This window comes from Bos indicus, chromosome 18, assembly GCF_029378745.1.
Source record: "Bos indicus isolate NIAB-ARS_2022 breed Sahiwal x Tharparkar chromosome 18, NIAB-ARS_B.indTharparkar_mat_pri_1.0, whole genome shotgun sequence".
In the NCBI taxonomy this organism is placed as follows: Eukaryota; Metazoa; Chordata; class Mammalia; order Artiodactyla; family Bovidae; genus Bos; species Bos indicus.
This window is the reverse complement of record NC_091777.1, coordinates 11,824,751-11,834,376: the sequence shown is the minus strand read 5'-3', so window position 1 is coordinate 11,834,376 and position 9,626 is coordinate 11,824,751.

Genomic DNA, 9,626 nt, shown 5'->3' with positions numbered 1-9,626 from the left:
GTCGCTCAGGCGTGTCCAACTCTTTGCGACCCCATGGACTATCCAGCCCATGGAATCTCCAGGCCAGAATACTGGAATGGGTAGCCTTTCCCGTCTCCAGGGGATCATCCCAACCCAGGGATCGAACCCAGGTCTCCGCATTGCAGGCGGATTCTTTACCAGCTGAGCCTCACGGGAAGCCCTTGGGGTTAGTAGATGCAAACTATTATATATGCGATGGATAAACAACAAGGTCCTGCTGTAAGCACAGGGAACTCTATTCAGTGTCTTGTGATAAACCATAACAGAAAAGAATATGAAAAAGAATGTATACATATATATATGTATGTATATATGTAACTGAGTGTGCCGTACAGTAGAAATTAACACAACATTGTAAATCAACCATACTTTCACAAATAAAGGGAAAAAAGGATTCAAATTACAGATCAGAAAGCACGAAAGGGTCACCATGCCTTACTGTCCCCATCCTCTGTGAGTGTATGAGATAGACCAGATGGCGGTTTTCAGCTCTTACACATCATAGATTGATAATTCTACCTTTTCCCTAATTTCAGGAACCAGCAGAGGGACTGCCAACTCTTTGTCTTGTCAAGAAAGGACAAATTTTAAAGTACCACTTACAACCACTGGCATTTTGTACCAAACAAGAGACATGTTGGCACCAAAAGCAAAGGAAATCAACAGTCTTGGAAGTTTTTTAAAATGGGATCGTCCCCACTTTGTAAGTATGTTTCTGCATCTCCCATGTCCCTTCCTATTTGCTTTGGACTCCAAATGCTAACCAGGCCTGCTTTGGCATGTGTTCAGCCTTCGGGGACCACTGGCTGGACCCCACAGTGGTGGTGTCCTACACACAGCTGGTGGCTGTTGTGGAGATGTGGCTGAAAAAATTTGGGGACCATTTGGCACTCACTTCCCACTGGCTGGAGCATGCCCTAGTGATTCCATCCTGCTGAGGAAATCAGCCTCAAACTGATGGGCCAAAAGTCCCTGAAAAATATATAAAATAGATAACAAGGACCTACTGTACCGCACAGTGAAATCTACTCAATATTCTACAATAACCTATATGGGGAAAAAAATCTGAAAAAGACTGAACATGTATATATTATAACTGGATTTATAACTGAATAACTGTACACTATGATGTACACCTGAAACTAACAAAACTATATTGTAAATCAACTATATTCTGATAAAATTAAATGCACACACGTACACACACATGAAAACCAAAAGTCCCTGTACAGGGCTCCATCCATCCTGAGGGTGCTCTGAGCTCCCAGGAAGGCTGGGCTGCATGTCAGAAATCCTACTTCACCTGCTGGCTATTGGTTCCCTGACCTGGCTGTGCTCCCCCTGGAATGTCCACTCGGCAAACGCAGGGCTACTGCTCCTTGACGTGGCTCCAGTGCCTAAGAGACGACTGGGCACAGAGTAGCCACTTAATAAACATTTGTTCAGTCGCTGACTGAGTTCAGTACACATACTCTCGTGAAATAGTATACAGCCATTAAAACAAGGTCAGTGACTGGCAAACAGTAACAGAGTCTGAACCTGGATGGCGGGGACACAAACTATACTGTCCTATTTTTTTCCACTGCTGTGTATATTTCAAATCTTTCCTAATAAAAAGCTGGAACAAATACCCCCAAAATTATACCCATGCAGAGTTTATAAGAAACAACATGGACAGGCCTGTGATATGTAGAAATTATGAAATCATACAAATTATTTAGCAAAGAATTATAAGGAAACGTGCCCCAATGCAACTAATGGAAATTTCTGGATGTGGGTTACTGCCTTTTCCTCCGCACTTTCTACCTATGTTTCAGAATTTTGTATAATTAAAGAGGAAAAGCTTTGCAAGAAATATAAATAAGATGCATCTCAGGGTTTTCTTTTCCCACCACTCTTCCCTTTCTCTCTTCTCCTGGGGAGTTGCTAATTGCTCCCAAATTGTCTTCTCTTTGCCTAGGAAGGAACAAGGCTTTCCTGTTCTGGAAATGTTTGTGCTGCCAGGAGTCCAGAAGATGAAAGAAAATGGAGAGAGGCCCCTTTACATGGAGCTGGGGCTGGGCTCCCAGGAACCATGGGTTCCCAGGACAGTGCCGAGCTGTGGGCTGAAGGCATCTCAGAAAGCTATACAGGTCAGAGGGCAGGCTGTTCTGGCATATGGAACTGATGACAAGGCAGAAGAGTTAAGGGGATGCTGGGTCCTACCCTCCAATTATACAGATAGGAACACAAGATCTAGAGAGGGGAAGTGACCTGTCCAAGGTCACACAGCATCCAGCAGCCAAGGCAGGACTTGATCCCACAACTTCTGAGTTTTCCTCCCAGACCCCCTCCCCATCCTCCAGGGCCCTCTCCCAGGAGTGCTCCTGAACTTTTCTGTTTGGTGGACCCACACAACAACTACTCCAACCCCTCCCAACATCCTGCATCACCAGGTTTCAAAATCACTCCTGGCTTTCCAAGGGAAACATAGTTTGGTTTTGGTTCTTTCTTTTCTCCCACTCATATAAGGAAATCTGAGAGCCCTTTCTAATTGTTTGGTCAAGACTGCAGACAGGCAACGAGGCATGCCACAAATAATATCCTGAGCCTGGGGAATCCAAGGCCACCACTGGCCTGGGGAAAGATGGGACACCAGGCCTGTCCCTGGTGCTTGCTCAGCACATGAGTCCCGAGTTCTTGGAACACAGCGGGGTGTTTGCCAAGCTTCCCAGATCCCTGATGTGGGGCCTTGTCAGGGAAGACTGAGGGAGTCTATACCAAGCCCCCGGAGGCTGGGGCTTTAGTGGTTGCAAGTGCAGACTGAGTCTATGCAGACTTGGCACCTGTGGGCCCTCCCAGAAGTGGGGCCCTGCAGTCTAGCCTCTCTTGCAGCTAGGTGTGGTCGTGTGACTAAGTTCTGGTCAGTGGGATATGATCACAAAGTGATGTGCTCAACTTAAGTAAAGACAGGGGCATGGCCTTCTTTGCTCCTCCCTTCTTGCTGATTAGACAGTAGATGTGATGACCAGAGTTCCAGCAGCCATTTTGGAGCCTGAGGTGACTCTAGGAATAGCAAGAACAAGATAGGAGAAATCTAGGCCCTGACATTGTGGAGTACCCCACGTGGGAAATGAATCTCCATCTTCCTTTTTTTTTCTTTTGCCACACTGTATGGCTTGTGGCCCTCAGCACTGAAAGCTTGGAGTCCTAACCACTGGACCACCAGGAAATTCCCAATTTCCATATTCCTAAAGCCACAATTATTTGGCGTTTCCTTTGATTTGTGGACAATACTATTCTTAAGTAATGTACCATTTTTTGGCTGGGAAGTGAGTTGCGGTCATTTGCAGAGGGTCTATGTGTAAGAGGCTCAAGGAAGCTCTGTGATGAAACTGATAATTATTGTGTGTAAGAATAATCGCTGACATTTATCAGTGTGTGTGTGTGTGTGTGTGTAAAACACTCAGCCCAGTGCCTGGCTCACAGGAAGAACCCAATAAACGTTAGTAACTGTACTGTCACTGTAGGTGATGAAACCATGTACCCTGGCGCACAGGACACAAAGCTGTCCGGGGAGGCAGCATCTGAACTGGGCTCTATAGATGGGACTCAGGAAAGCAGAGACTGGTGAGCAGTGATGTCACCAGGCGCTGGGGCCATGACACGATTTGGATTGTATTACAGATATAATTTCACATAATGCCTGCAGAGGGCTTCCCTGGTGGCTCAGCGGTAAATGCAGAAGCCACAGGAGACGTGGGTTTGATCCCTAGGTTGGGAAGCTCCCCTGGAGGAGGACACGGCAACCACTCCAGTATTCTTGCCTGGAGAATCCCACAGGCAGAGGAACCTGGCAGGCTACAGTCCATAGGGTCGAAAAGAATTGGACATGACTGAAGCAACTTAGCACAGCATGGCACGGCAATGCCCACAGAACCAAGTGGAGTAGGTGCGTGCCACCCGCATTACATGGTGAGGTAGCTGAGCCTGGGGAGGACAGGTGGCCCCCACCGAGGTTACCCGGCAGAGCCGAGTTGGGCTCTGCATTCTGGCACTGTCTGTGGTTGTCCCCACTGAGGGTCTGTAGGCTGAGAACCAAGGCTCAGGCAATGGGAAGGACAGGAACAGAGGCTGCCCGGGAGAGTGCTGGGGTCCAGTCCAGAGCTTAGGCCCTGCGCCCAGGAGAGGGAAGTGTGAGAAAGGCCAGTATGTGTGGAAGGCAGGGTCAGTCAGCACCCCCATGAATCCTCTGTACCCCCAGGGTTCACACTGGCTCTGTGTCCTCTGTGATCAGCCCCAGAGGGCGGATGAAAGGCCAGGATTTGAATTAAAAAGGAGTTTCCTGGGACTGCCGTAACCAAATGACCCCAAACAGCACACGTTTATTATCTCATGTTTTGGAGGCCAGGAGTCGGATTGGGAGCAGAATCTGGGGGGTGAGGGGTGAGCAGGATAAGTCCCGCCCTGCCCCCAACGCCTCCCATTGTGTGAACTTGGGACGCTGTTTGGCTCTTGACTGCTCTCTGCCATTCTGAGGCCTGGCACAGTTCAGGAACCTTTCCCATCTCCCCGTCTAGCTGTAGCCCTCCCAGCTGGCCTGATGCCCCCAGTGCCAGCCTGGCCAGGATGGAGCCATTTTCGGGGCAGGGGTCATCCCATTGCTTTCACCAAGCAGGACCCAGTGGGGCCCTCCCTGATCCCAGTCCCCCTGGGGCCTCCAGGCACATCCCCCAAGCTGGGTTCAAAGTCAGGAGAAACGCCAGTCTGGCAGGGCTACAAAGTCACTGCCACTGTGGGGTCTGCAGCAGCCCTGACTGAGCGCTCCTTTCCAAGTTTACATACCCACCTGCTGGCTTCGTGAACCCTGTGAAATGCCAGCTTGGTGTGACACGTTGGCTAAGAAAAAATTATTATTCAATCTTGAGCAGCACTAAAAGTGTCAGGGATTAGATCTGGGAAGGCAGAGCTCCCTGGAGGCAGGTGTAGTCAGACCTCTCATGGGAATGGGGCACTGGCAGCCACCCCCATCCCACCCAGGGCTACTGCGGCCAGACATCAAAGATCCCTCCCCAGCACCATCTCATGTCCTCCCTGAGGTTACCCTGTGAGGCTGGATGACGACTTACCCCACTGCCCAGATGAGGCTCAACAGAGTCCTGGCCTGCCTGGGGCCCAGCTCGGAGGAAAGGGCCTGGACTTGGCCCCTGGTCACAAGCTCCAGGAGACAGGGACCCATCTGCCTGTGTAGAGATGTGTCTCTATCCAGCCACCCAGGGCCAGGGGGCAGAGACACTAAGCAAATGCCCGATGAGGGATGGAAGATGACTGAACCCAGATCCTGGGCTCACCAGGCCCTAAAGAGGCACAGATGGTGAGAGCCGGCGTCATGTGGGGAAACAGCAGAGGGAAAAGACTCAGCTATGAAGACAGTCTCATAAAATGGGGCAGGGCTGTCTCTCAGTCCTCATGTCCAGGTGTGAGACCTGCATCCAACCCCACAGAGCTATGTGCCCCAAAGTAACTGCCCCCCACATCCAAAAGAAACATCAGAATTGGGCCAGCTAAGGACAGAGAGTGACCCTGGACTGGACCCTGGAGCAAGAGAAAATGATCTGTTTGCTTACGTACCAAAATGACATTTCAGGGACAAGTATGAAATCTGAATACAGTCTGCAGATTAGATAATAGAAGGAAAGAACATGTAACAGTGCAAATGGTCTGGTTTCAAGATTTGTCTGTGGCTGTGTGTGAGGCTGGTCCTGCTCTTAGGAAACATATAGCGAGTATTTGGGTAAAGGGGCATCGGGTCTGCAACTTGCTCTCAAGTGGTTCAGAAAATAAAACAGAGAGAGGGAGGGAGGGATGGAGGAAGAGAAGAGAATGATAAGGCAAACTCAGTAAAACGTTAACAACTGGAGAAATCAGGTGAAGGAATTCTTGTACTATTTTTGTACATCAGGAATTATTTCTGTTACAAACAGAAAGTCCATATCCTAAAAGGAAAACACCTGGGGTGCCATTCTCAACTCAACGAGAGCAAACAGACTCAGCAGGAATTGCAACACACCCCGAATCAGCAGGAAAACCAGCCACCAGTGACTTTGGTGGGACAGCTGGGGAAACATGATGATGCAGAGTGTTGGTTGCCAGCACCGCATCCCACTTTCCTGGGTGTGAAGGTCACACGAGCTCTTGCAAGACGACGTATTTGCTCTCTGGAGGTGCACACTGCATTTGGGGGCAAAGGGTCAGGATGTCTAGAACCGGCTCTCATGCGGCTGAGGATACAGCAGAGAGAGTGAGAGCGTCGTGGGCTCTCAGCGAGGGGCACACAGGGTTCGTGCCATTTTTCTCAAGGACACAGATATGTTTGCCCCTGCAGCCAAAGGCAATGAAGGAGTCTGTGCCCCAGCTTCTGCCGCCCAGTCTCTTAGCTTTTCTCTCTCTGGCCACAAGATGTCTCTGTTTGGCCCTTTCTAGAAGGCAGTTTCCGTTCTTTAAAGTTCATAAACGACCCGTTGCCCTTTCTCTCTGACCTGCGGCTCCTTCTCCCATCCTGCCTGAAGGCATGTTCTTCCTCTGCTGCGTTTCCTGAGGTCACAGCCCACTCTGCCCACCACGGGGGAATTCCTCATTAGGGGGTCTCTGCTGCCCTCTGGTGGTGTTGCTGAAAATATTGATCCCCCCCATCTTCCAGGAGCCCCAGAAACCTGAAATGGCTTTGTAGCCGGTCCTGCTCTCCTGGTCCTAAAAGAGCTGGGGGCTCCACAGAAACAGAATCAATCGAATGTATGAGGAGACTTATTTTCAGGAACTGGTTCACATGATGTGGGGGCTGGCAAGTCTGAAAACCACAGGGCAGGTTGGAAACTCAGGCAGAAGCTAATGCTGCCGGTTTGAGGCAGATTTCTCCATCTCCAAGAAAGCTCACTTCGCTCTTAGGGTCATCCAGTGACTGGGTGAAGCCTCCCCTCCGCCCCCTAGTCTCCTAGGGTCAGGTCATTTACCTAAGGGCTGTGATGCCCACCACATACGCCAAGGCCTTCCCAGCAACCCATGCATGTGTGCTGGAGGAAACCACAGGACGCTAGGGCCCAGTCAAGAAGACACAGAAGCCCGGCCATCACAGTCAGCTAACTGCAAAGGCTGCATTTTAAAGTGAAATGTCATGCCTCAAGTATGTTGTCCTGCTGATTCCCAACTCCCACTTTAAAAAACAAACAAACAAAAAAACCCCACCCTTTTGAGTGTGTGAGTCAATCAATGCAGGGCTCAGAGTAGGACGGGCCCAGGGCTGCCCCACAGGTATTGGTGTTATTGTTGTGACAGGAATTACCTCCATGAGTTGTTCATGAAGCTGGAAACAGACGAGCAGAGGGAAGGAAGGAGGGAGAGGGATGGGTAGAGACAGCGTACGTCAGGGAGAGAAAGAGGCCCAGGGATGGAAATGAAGCTCTTCTCTAAACGTGCAGGGAGCGAGGGATGCCAGGCCTGGCTTGTGGCCACACCCCTCCAGGCTCGGCTCACTGTCACAGGGCTGTCTTCCCTGTGTGTGCCTCTGCTTCCTCTTCTTCTAAGACCCCAGTCATGGGACCACAGCCATCTTGCTTTGCTCCAGGAGGGCTCACTCAGCTAACAACAGCTGCAAAGACCCTTCTTCCTAATAAGGTCACTCTCTGAGGTTCTGGGTGGACATGCATTTGGGGGGACATTATTCAGTACCATGCAGCCCCCACAAGAGATGGAGCCAACAGCGTGTCAGCACAAGGAGGATGTGACCCCCCACATACACCCCAGCATGATACAGGCAAGACTCGCACAGTGACCAGCAGAGGCTCAGGGCAGCGCTGGTCAGAGGCACCACCTGGGGAAGTCGGGGAGGTGACTTGCTCCAGAAAGGAATAAGCCGAGGTACGTGAATGCATCGCTCAGGACCCACGGGGAGCTCTCGGCTCCCATGCAGAGAGACAGCTGGAGTGATAAAGGGACCATACAGGGATGCAGGGGAGGGCAGGTACCAGCACAGGACCAGCCACAGTAGCGCTGTCACCACCAGGGCCGGCAGACTCAGGCGACTGCCCTGGGGGCTGCCTGCCCTGTCCCTTTACTGCTGCACCAGGGACTCAGTTCTCCTAACAACAAGGCAAGGAAAGAGGGCCCTGATCCAGTTTCACAGGGGAGAAGACTGCTGCCCAGTGAGGTCAGGTGACTTGCCCCAGGCCACACAGCAGGGCTGGGGGCTGGGATCTGAATCTGTGTTTAGCTGACTCTAAAGTCCTCGCTTTCAAGGTGTGGAGAAAAGGGAACCCTCGTACACTGCTGAGAGGAATGTAAACTGGTGCAGATACCATGGAGAATAGTATAGAGGTTTCTTAAAAACTAAAAACAGAGCTACCATATGACCCTGCAATCCCACTCCTGGGCATATATCTGGAGAAAACTATGATTCAAACATATACATGTACCACAGTGTTCATAGCAGCACTATTAACAATAACCAAGACATGGAAGCAACATTAGTGTTCATCAACAGATGAATGGATAAAGATGATGTGGTATACACACACACACACACACACACACACACACACACACACACTGGAATATTACTCAGCCATAAAAAAGAATGAAATCATGCCACTTGCAGCAACATGAATGGATCTAAAGACCATCATACTAAGTGAAGTAAACCAGACAGAGAAAGACAAATACCATATGACGTCACTTATATGTGAACTCTAAAATATGGCACAAAAGAGCTTATTTACAAAACAGAAACAGAGTCATAGGCATAGAAAACAAACTTATGGTGACTGAAAGGGAAAAGAGGGGAGGGGTAAATTAGGAGTTTGGGATTAACATATAGACATCACTTTATTTCTGAGTGCCAAAGAATTGATGGCTTTTGAACTGTAGTGTTGGAGAAGACTCTTGAGAGTCTCTTGGACAGATCCAACTAGTCCATCCTAAAGGAAATCAGTCCTGAATGTTCATTGGAAGGACTGATGCTGAAGCTGAAACTCCAATACTTTGGCCAACTGATGCAAAGAACTGACTCATTGGAAAAGACCCTGATGCTGGAAAAGAGTGAAGGCGGGAGAAGGGGATGACAGAGGATGAAACGGTTGGATGGCATCACCGACTTGATGGACATGAATTTCAGTAAGCTCCGGGAGTTGGTGATGGACAGGGAAGCCTGGCGTGCTGCAGTCCATGGGGTCGCCAAGAGTCAGACACGACTAAGCAACTGAACTGAAAGCTGAATCACTCTGCAATACACCAGAAACTAACATACCATTGTAAATCTACTATGTTTCAATAAAAATGAAGTCCTTACTTTCATATACATTTTTTAAAAGATCACTCTTCATTATGAAGACCTCCAGGCATATACAAGTGAAGACTTGGGCAGTGGGTCCCCCATGGTAAGAGTTACCAACATTCTGCTTTTCTGCCTTCACCTCTTCCCATCCAATCTCTTATCATTGTTGTGGTTGTTAGCGTCATAATTCTTTAGGTAAGAATGGCAACCCACTCCAGTACTCTTGCCTGGAAAATCCCATGGATGGAGGAGCCTGGTGGGCTGCAGTCCATGGGGTCGCTAAGAGTCAGACACGACTGAG